Raw genomic sequence first — 12,016 nt, forward strand, 5'->3', positions numbered from 1 at the left:
GGAATATTTTCTCTATATAAATCTTGAATATTGAATCTTTTTTTGTTCTTTGATTAAACTTCAAGAACGAGCATGTCAAAAGCTTGTAAAACTAGAACTGTTTTGAGTCTTCATTCATCGAATCGAGTAAGTTTCTTTTTAAAATTGATCAAAAAAGTTGATTAGAAGTCTGTCACGCACAATACGATTCGACATGGGAGATAGTGGGTGTACATGTAATGGGATGAGAAAGGAAAGAAATATGGCATATATTGAGTACCCCACATTGATGATGAGAAGAAGATAAGGTAGAGAATTTGATGTGGAAACCGGTATTTTTGTGACGACCATGTGGACACCACGCCATAGTTCCAAATGAACATATTAAGTGGTCCTCAAGTCATTGTCATGAGATGAAAGGAGCTTTGGAAAGGTGGTTCACTAGTGGCTGGCGAAGGATTAGGACATGGGCGGTGAGTATTTTTTCCACCAATATTTATACACACAAAGACATACATGTACCTACATCATGTGGGGTCGGGGTGGATTGTAACTAGCTTAAGTGGCTTCTCACATGAAAGGCAATACCACGCCCTGACGTAGGATGGAAATGTAAATAATGATAAAAGGTTTTTGTCCATAATACGTGAATGGGTGTTTACTCAAATTTCCTTTGAACAAACATGGAAAATATATATTGGAATCAACCAAAGACTATAAGTCAAAAATTAATGTAGGTTTTTCAAGCCCTTAAAACATATATAAAGAGTCAAAACAATATCTAATGAAATCGAAATCCTAATTCGACAGACAAATCTAAATAAAATTGAAAAGTTGCAAAAATAACGAAAATACCCTTAAACTAACTCAAAATAGATCGCTGAACAATGAAATTTGACCTCAAAAGTTTTACGATATTGACCAAAGGCCAATCGTTAACCGAAAAAATTGGACAGAATCGAGAAACACTTGAATTGTACTCGCTCTCGAAAATCTAGCACACAAGTAGAAAGTTACATTTTCGTAAATCCTTCTTATTTCTTATCTTTTCTAATTGGTTTATATATTCTCTTCTAACTATTCCACATCAACTCCAATGGCTCTTATAGACCAATCATTGGCCAACTTGATGCCAACTCAAGTGGCTTAGCATGTGAAAAGCACTGCATAGACATAGTCTAGACCTATAGCCCTTATTGTTGACCAACTTGAATCTTTAGTCGAGATGTGTTGGGTTGAGCCAGGTCAAGACTAGTAATCGCGCTCGTCCTAGACTCAGGGTTGGGAGAACGCACTGTGTAATGATAAAGTGAAATTGTTTATAGACCAATAATGGTTATGGTTCGTAATTAGATGGGATTAGACCATAAGAAAACATAGTTTGTACAAGCCTTTAAGCTTTCTGTTGGATCGTTATGTTTCTTCCATATATACTAGCCAACTGCTGCCCCTAGGGCATAGTCCAGTGGTGGAAAGGACGGGAGTGAAGTTATCTCACACCTTACTGACAGTCGTAGTGTGGAGGTTCGATTCCTGAGACATAGATTTGGACTCCATATAGGCGTAGTATACCGACAACTTTTGTTCCCTGGCCCACTAGGACACATTCCGCGATTTACTTTCCTCACAAAGCTCTAGAGACGGGGCGGTGGGGGTCTTCAAGATTGGGGTTCAATCTTTTTAAGAAATATGCAGTTGCCTAACTGTACTCCAATGATACTTCACTTGTACTTTAATATACAATTTAATTTTGTGTTTAATTCTTTACCAATATTATTTAAAAAGTACAACACAAATATATATTTGAATGAAACCTGCAGTGTACAGAATCGTTGATATGTAATCATTTTGAGTGGGGCTACGAGTATCGTCTCACAGGAAATAAATTTCAATTGAAGTTAACAAATTATATATGGAATTCAAATTTTGTAAAACAAGAAAAAGATTTTGATTTGATTTTTGCTATATATTTCAATTCTTGATTTATAATCTAGTTTTGTTTATGTGTTCTCGACCATTGATAAAATTATGATATATAATTTTCTTTTTCAAGCCAAATTAAGCCCCTGTTTGATTTTCATTCTTTAGCCACAAAAATGAGAAATATGATCATTATTCATTACATCAAGCTACCATATTTGACTTTCTATTTCTTGTGTGGATCCCGTAACGACTATATTTTTCATTCTCATCCCTACAAAAATGAATGCCAAACAAGGCCTAAATCTATTCTAACCACGACAATGAATCTATTCATAGCTCGAATTCGAATAATTAGAATGTATTAAAGTTTACATTATCTATATGATTGCACACCTGATAAATATTATTCTTGACATTTATTACACATGTCAATTTTGTTTTAAACTTATTATGAGTCTCACAGTACTACAATAAACAACTAAAATTATTTAACTGGTGATCAAACAATTAAATAAAGCAATGGGTATGAAAAATCAATCTAGAAATGAAAGAAATAATAAATTGCTGGTCTTAAATTAGAAATAAATAACAAATAGGGTTTATTTTCATCCAATACAAAAGCGAATCTAGCCTAATACATTAATATATAAATTACAAAAAAATAATGGAAACATATCACCCGAATCATAACATAATTCAAAAGATGTTGATATTCAAGTTCAAGGTCGAATTCTTCAAAATCTTGATATAATTGAGATTCAATTCCTTGTTAGGGCTTGATCTCTTCTCTTAAAAGGAATGAACCGACCTCTTGTTTTTGATGAATTTGATGATATTATTCTATATGAAGATGTAAGAGAGTTTTTTTTCCCCAACGTTTAGCCCTTGTTTTGTATTTATAGAAGTCAAAAATTAGGTCAAAATTGTATCCAATATGGCTTCTAAAAGAGTTTGAATTGCAGAAGGAAACTGCTGATTCGTCTTAGGAAAAATCCAACGTGCGCACCGGTATGCTTATTGTGCTCCCGTCATTGAACCATATGGCTCTCGGGTCATGAAATTTGTGTCTCGACCGTGAGACATGAATGTCCCACTTTGCATATTGGAAAGCTAAATCAAAAAAGTTACAATTCTTCTAGAAATACCATTTTTCCAATTTGAACGTTTACTATCCAAAAAATGGGTCTCATGTTGTGGCTAAGAATTCGGAGCATAACTCTTTCGTCTAGAACTTGATTTGTGAAAAATACTTCAACTCTATTTCACTCATTTGACCTCCAATTGTATCAAATTGATTCTATATGATCTTTAATCATCATTTTATGGTCTGAATCAACTATTGAATGCTTATACTTTGGTTCCCGAATTTGATTTTATTTAATTTTGCCCTTTTTTGTTTCTTTCTTCCACTTTCACTAATTTGCATTGAGTTCAACCTAACGAACAGAATAATGCTATGCAGCCCCATTCGGGTTGCAACCCTAATTTAGGTGGCTTCAGACAATATGCTGAATGAAAGGTGAAATTAAATGATTTATTTAATTTCACATATTATTTAATGCTACATTAATGTTACCTAAAATGAGGTTCTAACCCTAGTGGGACTAAATGTTGGAAACAAGCAAATTATCAGAATTGTTCTGATACCACTTGTTGATCTCGAAAATGTTGCAAGAATTGAAATTTAATGACATAATATGAAGATGTGATATAGACAAGATCACAACGATAGAAACAAGATTAAAGTAAATCAATTGATGAGAAATTAGCAGAGAAATCGATATTTTATTCAAAATAATATGGAGAGAATACAAGGAATTGAGCAATAATGCTTCACTTAAACTGAATGAAAAGCCACATATTTATAGGACATATCAAACCCTAAATATATCCTAAAGATGAAAATAATATAAAAATAATGTAGAATACAGAAAATAATATTTTTTCAATAGAATCACATTAAAATAAGGAAACAATATTTTCTAATAAAATCATGTGAAAATAAGAAAACAATATTTTTTTTTCAAAAAATCCACCCTAATTTGGGGTACAAAATCTAACAATCTCCAACTTAACCCAAATTTCGGTGCAACGAATGAAATTCATAATTTCTCCATCTCGAAAAATGTGCCCGACTACAGCGAAATAACCAAGCTCCTTAAATAGTAGCCAAAACTCTCCATCTCACGAAAACATCATCCTCTGTCCGGCATCCATAAGCGACACTCGAACCCTAATCCCAAGTTCTCAAAATTCCAACGAGGAATTTGAAATTGTTCGGATAAGGTAGAAGCACACCCTCTTTTAGAAAACACACAAAATGCTTGATCAGAAGGCCCCTTACTGGAACAGACACCTTCAAATATACGGAAAGCATTTTCGACATCTCCAATGCCATACTTACGCTTAATGGATCTAACCCTAGCATTTGAACACAGTGTATCCATTGAAACTGGTGGCAAAACAGAATCATCAACACTCCCCTGAGTAATGTTCTGAACTAAACCAGAGCCCTTCATAAGATGTACTGTACCAAATTGAATGTCAATAATGGTACCAAACCTGTTCAGATGTCTCTTAACTGGTTCTACGCACCCTTACAAGATGTACAACTGAGACCTCTTTCGTCCCTCTAGTACAATTTAGACACTCATTCGGACCTTTAAGACTCCACCTCCACTAGAGAGCTTATACCCATTCGATCCAAGGTAATCAGTGAGATGAGATTCATCTTCAGATTTGGAACATGTCGAACTTGGCCAAGAATTCTAACTATCTCATCCTGTAACCTCAATTTGACCCGATCGATACCAACAACCCGATAAGATTGGTTGTTTTCCATGATTATTCTACATTGCTTCACTGCCTCATATGACTCAAACAAGTCCCGCTTGGGACACATATGAAACGAGCAAGCTGAATCTAGAATCCACTCATTGTTAGGCTTAGATTCTACATCAGATACGGTCAAACACATCTCCGCCATCCTAAAAGTCCGCAACAACGTTGGTCTCGTCAGAATTATCTGATTGCCTCCCACGATTTACAGCTAAATAAATTTTAGCCTGCAATTTATAGCAATCCTTCTTGATATGTCATTTTCTCAGTAGAAGCAATACTGATTACTGAAGTTCACCCTCGACCTACCCCTTCGTCGATCACCATGAGACACCAGAACTTCTTTATCCCTAGATGCAGCTCCGACTAGATGCTTCATTTTTTCCTCTGAGAATAAAGCATTGTAAACATCGTCGATGGTGAGTGTGTCACGACTGTACAAAATCATGTCCCGAAATGATTAATACGAAGCGGGCATCGACCACAACAGAATCAAGGCCATATCCTCTTCATCATACTTGACCTCTAACGTTTCAAAATCCGTGACGATTTCCTTGAATACAACCAGGTGGTCTTTCAGCAATCCTCCTTTTGCCATGTGATGGGAATACAACCTTTGCTTTAGATGCAATTTGCTCGTTAGAATTTTAGTCATGCACACCTGCTCCAATTTCAACTATAAAACATCCATCATTTTATCCTTCAATACGTCCTGAAGAATGTTGTTGGAGAGGTGGAGATGTATCTGCAAAAGAGCCTCTCTATCCTTTCGTTGTTTCTCATCCGTTGTCCAATTTGCTGGCATCTTATCAAAACCTAGCAAAACATCGTCTAAATTTATCTGCGCCAACACAACCCTCAATTTTACTTGTCATAGTCAAAATCTCGTATTGCGATCCAATAGAGAAATATCATATTTCAATGTAACCATCTCTAAAAAATCCTAATCAAATCACAAAGAACCTGCAGCCTAACTCTGATACCACTTGTTGGAACAAGCGAGTTACCAAAATTGCTCTGATACCACTTGTTGATTTCGAAGGTGTTGCAAAAATTGAGATTTAATGACACAGTATGAAATATGTGATGTAGAAAAGATCACAATGATAGAAACAAGATTAAAATAAAGCAATTGACGAGAAATTAGTAGAGGAATCGATGTTTTATTCAAAATAATATGGAGAGAATACAAGGAACTGAGCAATAATACTTTACCTAAATTGAATGAAGAGCCACATATTTATAATTTTATAGGGACAAACCAAACCCTAAAAATATCATAAAGATGAAAATAATATAAAAATAATATTGAGTAAATGAAATAATATTTTTTTAATAAAATCACGTGAAAATAAAGAAATAATATTTTCCAATAAAATCACATAAAAATAAGAAAATAATATTTTTTCAAAAAATCCAACCTAATTTGGAGCAGAAAATCTAACACTAAATAGCATTACTCTAACAAATATGAATAATACATAATTAATCTATAACTCATCCAAATCATTAATAAATATTCCAATTCAATAGCTTAGAAATTCCAAAAGATTATAGATGCAACAGCTTAAGAAATACTAAATAATTGTATGGTCGGTCGTTAACTTATTGTGCTGTTGCCAGAAACATTTATTAAAGTTCATTATTCAAGTCAGACAAGTTAGGTCAATGTCTGGCCCCGTCATTTGTTAAGAAACCCGGATCGGGTCGAGCCAGCCCGATCAAACTGATTTTCAGCTCAATAAATAGGTCACGTGCCATTCAAGATTACCAGTTCAAATTTCACATTCGGCCCTGTTTGGTTTCCATTATTTCCTCATTAAAATGAAAAATATGATCGTTATCCATCACATCAAGTCACAAAATTTGAATTTCTATCTCTTGTGTGGAGCTTGTAATGACTACAATTTTCATTCTCATTTTTTTTTTAAAAATGAGAAACAAACAGGGGCTACGTGTGTTTACAAGAAAAAACATTGCGCCAATATTTTGAATTAGTTTAAGGTTGTTTGATATGTACGTTACTGTCATGAACAAAAATAGTTTACTTTTCCTTTTTAACCCGTGTTTAATAAAGATTAAAATCAGATTTTGAGTAGATTTTAATGAAAATTAATGAAATATGTAATGGAAAAGTTGTGGGACCTACAAAATATGTGGTTAAAATTATTTGTTGACTTAAACTTAATTTTTAATTTCTACCAAATTGGGACTTAGTCGAAATGTGTGGACTTTTCGCTTTATTACTTTCAAAAGGAACATCATAAATTACCATATTTTTTTTTGGCTCCAAACTGTCTAATTTTCTTCTGTATTCCCTTTTAACTAAGCTTTTGTACTCACGTCGGCGCTTGATATGGAAAAATCAATCCCGCTTGAAACAAAAATTTACAAACTTAAGTCTTAAAAGAGAAATTGAATTGTTTTTCTCTCTTTGACTATAATTAACATTCAAATGAATGCATGTTCTGGGAAATTTCTAATAACATTTTATTTTCTGCTTTAGTTGATTTTTTGTAACATTGACTGTCACTTTATTATATGTATTTCAAAAACTTGTTTCCATGCAATCAACAATTGAATAATAAATAAATAAAAAAATCCGAAACAACAATCAAATATAACATTATTGTCACTAAATACTCCGTAGTCCATGTTTGGTCGTGATTAAAATCTATGTTTTAATTAAAGTCAAAGTTAATAATTAATTTTAATTATGTATTTTATGGAATCAAAAACAACAATCGTCGCTTGTTGCCACCAAATAATCTATAGTCAACTTCATGAAATAATCACAAACATATTGTCATAGTCAAAAATATATATTAAGTCCATGTAATGATTAAAATCTAAGTTTTAATTTAAATCAAAGCTAACAATTAATTCTAATAACATATTTTATGGATTCAAAATAACAATCATATCATTGTTGCCACCAAATACTCCATAGTCAACTTAGTGAAATAATCACAAACACATATATACATAAATATATTAAGTCCATATTTGGAAGTGATTAAAATCTAAGTTTTAATTTAAATCAAAGTTAATAATTAATTTTACTAACATATTATATGGGATCCAAAACAACAATCATAGCATTTTTGCCCCCAAATACTCCATGGTCAACTGCATGAGATATCAAAGTTGAATTGATTTTAATCATATATTTTATAGGATTCATATTTTTTTAACTATATATTTTATCGACTTCTATCAAAATTTACTAAAAATATGACTTTAATTTCTACCAAACAAATGCTAAAACAAATTTTTTATTAACCAATTTCACCAACCAGCGCAAAATTTGTGTAAAGCATCTTCCAATTCATAAATTATATATATATATATATACACTATTGAACAATCAACCAAGAGCTATATATGAGCCATCAAACACGCCACTCACTAACATTTTATAAATCATAATACATGCACTACAACAAAATGGACCTTTTACGACGTGCCGTAAAAGCCTATTTATGACGTGCAACCGCATGCCGTATAAAACAATGTCGTAAATAGGTAAAGTTTTTTACGGCGTGCAAAGCACGTCGTAAATGCATGCCGTTAAGAATTATTTACGGCGTGGAAATGCACGTTGTAAAAGTATTCACTATTTATGGCGTGCATGTGCACACCGTAATAACAGTACTGACTATTTATGGCGTGCATTTGCACGCCGTAAATGCATGCCGTTAAGAACTATTTACGGCGTGGAAATGCACGTTGTAAAAGTATTCACTATTTATGCGCGTGCATGTGCACGCTGTAAATAACAGTACTGACTATTTATGGCGTGCATTTGCACGCCGTAAATGCAAGAATATTGACTTTATACGGCGTGCGCATGTACGACGTAAATGTCAAATTTCTTTAAAAAAAAAAAAAATGTTCATTTAGTTGTTTCCTCCAGTCATTCCATCCTGCGCACGCCGTAAATGTCAAATTTCTTTTTAAAAAAAAAACTGTTCATTTAGTTGTTTCCTCCAGTCATTCCATCCTTCTGGTCTTACAATGGCATCAAATTCACAATACGAATATATAACTCGTGAATAATCCCCCCAAGCTCTTCCCAAGAAAGTTCTTCCTTCTTCCCCAAGCCTGTATGAGCTGCTATTGCATATCCATCCTCTAGAACATGGAGAGCACACTACTATTCAATTCATCATTATTAAAGTCGACTCAAAACTATATGCAGGATTAGTCCATGCTCCAATACACTCAAGTTTAGCAGCAAAACCATTTTCCATCAATGAAGGCATTTTAGGACTCAAACCACTTAACTTTGCAATTTATTTGGAAATTCTTATTTCAATATCTGAAGCACCTACAGAGAAAAAAAAAACATTTATATATACAACTATTAGTTTCCAAGCATGAAGCCATACTATCAGATTAACTATCTCAATACTCATTCTCATAAGAGGAAAAAAAATAAAAAAAACAAGTGAAGAAGCTTACTGGATTTTTCTTTCACAATGTTCGTCAAATAAGGTAGCAATCTTCTTTAGTTAAAAGAGCTCGGTGTCTTGAAAACCTTCCTTTCGGCACATGAATTTAGAACCTATCAAGAGTTCAACAAAAGTTTTCAACTTAAGATATTTGGGGTCAAAATATTTAAGCAAAGAGTATAATGTTAGTTTGATGCAAATCAAACTACAGAGATTACATCTTATTCTATTATTTTATACAATTTAAACGGACAAAGGCTATTTCATTACCGTTTTACTTTTGCAAAATGGATCCGTTTGTTGAAATCGTCGCCTTATCCTTCATCAAATTCAAGCCATTTTATGAAATTGCTAGAGATGCTCGATAACTCCAAATGAAACAAACTTTATTATTTGCTCAAGTTGAATGAATTCGTGCATTTATAAATTCAAGGTATATTGAGCTAACCAGAAGTATATTAGCAAAATGCTCAAGAAGATACTCGTGGACAATTCTAAAAAAGAGGTATACAAGCAATGAAATTCTATCTATATAAAGAGCTGATAGCATCATCCACCAAAGAAAACTACAATATTCATGCTTACATATTTGGTGGTAGCATATGATAAAGCAGAACTAGCAAGAGAAAACAAGTAAATGTTTTCTTCCCCTCTCTCCATAGCAAAATAACTGCAACTGCAGTAAGAAATGTTTGATTGTCAGACAAGTTATTACAAATGTGTGGCTAACAGACACATTCTACTTGTGTTTTCCTTGATATGATATAACATTCTGATGCACGAGGTGTGTATATAGGTCATAAACAAGAAATTTATCTAACCAGTCATTAAGGACAATAGTCATGAGTAGTACCTTATTCTGTTATTCATCTGTATTCATATTTGAAAATGGACAAGTTAGCTTTAAATAAGTCTTAGTGTCTACAGGAAGTCCTTGTAGCTATGTACTATTGATTCAGCTCATCACTGCTGTATTGCTTAAATAACGGTATAGCTTAACCTCTTTCAATATTAACTTTCATTTTTGAAATGGAAAACAAGTATTTTACTCTATCTTAACAAAACTCCATAATCCAGTATCTTTAGAAATTGATAACAAATGTAAAAAAGGAAGGGGTCAGCTAATCAAGTTTTAGTCCTTTAATTTGGATCTGTAGGTCCTTGTAAATATCATGCGGTTTTCCAGAATTGTGTTTTCGAGGAAAATCTTCAACATTTAATTCCTTATTGATTTCCCAAATACAATTAGCTATGCTGAATTTGTTAACTAAATCAGCAAAATATATTCAACATATTGGCACAAAACAGTGGTGATTGTAAATAAACATTATTTTTGTGTACAATTGCATTTCCCTAAAAATTCGTACACAAAACAAAATGTATGTACATTTCAATAAAATATATTCAACATATTGGCACAAAATTACAATAATGATTGTAAATAAACATATGTTGAACCTATATAAACTTTGAAACACCACTGTTTAAATTATTCTCAGCAAATTCGTACGTTTTTATAGGTCACTTCTGGAAACTCAACAATAGTATATAAAAGAACCGGTTCAGATAATTAGTTGGCTTGGTGAATTAAAATTTGGGGATTGGCCTGAGTAAAAGAATCCATAATGCTGTAACTTTCCATAAGCACAAAAATCCCAAATTCAGCATAATTAATTGGGAAGGCAGTCTGTAAAATCAAGACTAATAACTTACAGTTTGTACTAACCTTATCACTCCGTTTATAGGTTGACTGCGATGGCAACGGCGGGAGACGGATGACAAAGATGGGAGGCGAAAGGCGGCGGCAGTTCTCACAAAATCTAGCTCGACTGAACGGTCCCAGGCTCGCACCAAGGGCTAAATTGAGAGGAGGAGGGAGTAGGGATGACGGGTTGAATCGTGTAACTTGTAAGTATTATAGGTCCAATCGTCGGCGGGAAGACTCTAGGGATTTTGAATTTGAAGGCAGAAGGTTTTCTCTCAAGTGGTGTTTGGTTTAATAATAATGGGATTTCTCTCTCCAATATTGATTTTATAAAGGGCAAAAACCGATCCAGGAGACGGCGTGCACATAAAAGTGCGCCGTTAAATGTTGCCATTTACGGCGTGCAAAGAAAGCACGCCGTAAATGGTTGAATTCATTGGTTTTTAACGGCGTACATTTATTGCATGCCGTAATTAATCTATTTTTACGGCATGTTGTACATACACGCTGTAAATGCATGCTGTAAAATGTTACTTTTGTTGTAGTGATGGCACATGAACATATGTTTCTACAAATTATGCATATTTGGATGGATTGTAGAGTCGTGAATCAACAAATTATTGAGTAGTAAAACATAAAATTATGTGTTTCTGCAACAAGGGAACGTTTATATTGGATGGATTCAGCCAAAATAAAAATAAAAATGATGATGATTGTTTTTTCTCCCAAAAAGCATGTGTTAGGGTTTGGCCAATGAAGTTTTCTTAGGACAAAGAATATATGGAGCCTAAATTGGGTATATAATATTACTCAAAACATTAACCATATCACAAAGTAATACTTGGATTATAAACATCACATAATAATTTTTGAATATTTATTTTATAATGATGTAGATACGAATATTTCCGTAACAGATTATATTTGGTACAAGCAGATTGGTTTTGTCACTCCATAGAAGCAGAGAGTTGACCTGTTAAACTTCTTATCCCTCTAGGAAATTGTTGTAAATAGCATGAAATGGCTGAATAATGTCTATGTAGATTTTCATACAATTATGGCCCTGTTTGATCCAAATTCTTAAAAAAAAAAAAATTAAATTCTTAAACAGTGATTT

At 33.2% G+C, this 12,016-nt stretch overlaps 1 long non-coding RNA gene across 1 annotated transcript; it reads right to left on the minus strand.

Annotated features, from left to right (window-relative positions):
• Window positions 1-8,703: 8,703 nt before the first annotated feature.
• On the minus strand, window positions 8,704-11,211 carry LOC111385760. Its single transcript, XR_002701103.1, has 4 exons — window positions 10,921-11,211; window positions 9,780-9,870; window positions 9,205-9,307; window positions 8,704-9,070 (listed from the first exon to the last, which is right to left on the minus strand). It is a non-coding gene; the product is annotated as an uncharacterized LOC111385760 (long non-coding RNA).
• Window positions 11,212-12,016: the final 805 nt, after the last annotated feature.

This window comes from Olea europaea, unplaced genomic scaffold (assembly GCF_002742605.1).
Source record: "Olea europaea var. sylvestris unplaced genomic scaffold, O_europaea_v1 scaffold327, whole genome shotgun sequence".
NCBI lineage: Eukaryota > Viridiplantae > Streptophyta > Magnoliopsida > Lamiales > Oleaceae > Olea > Olea europaea.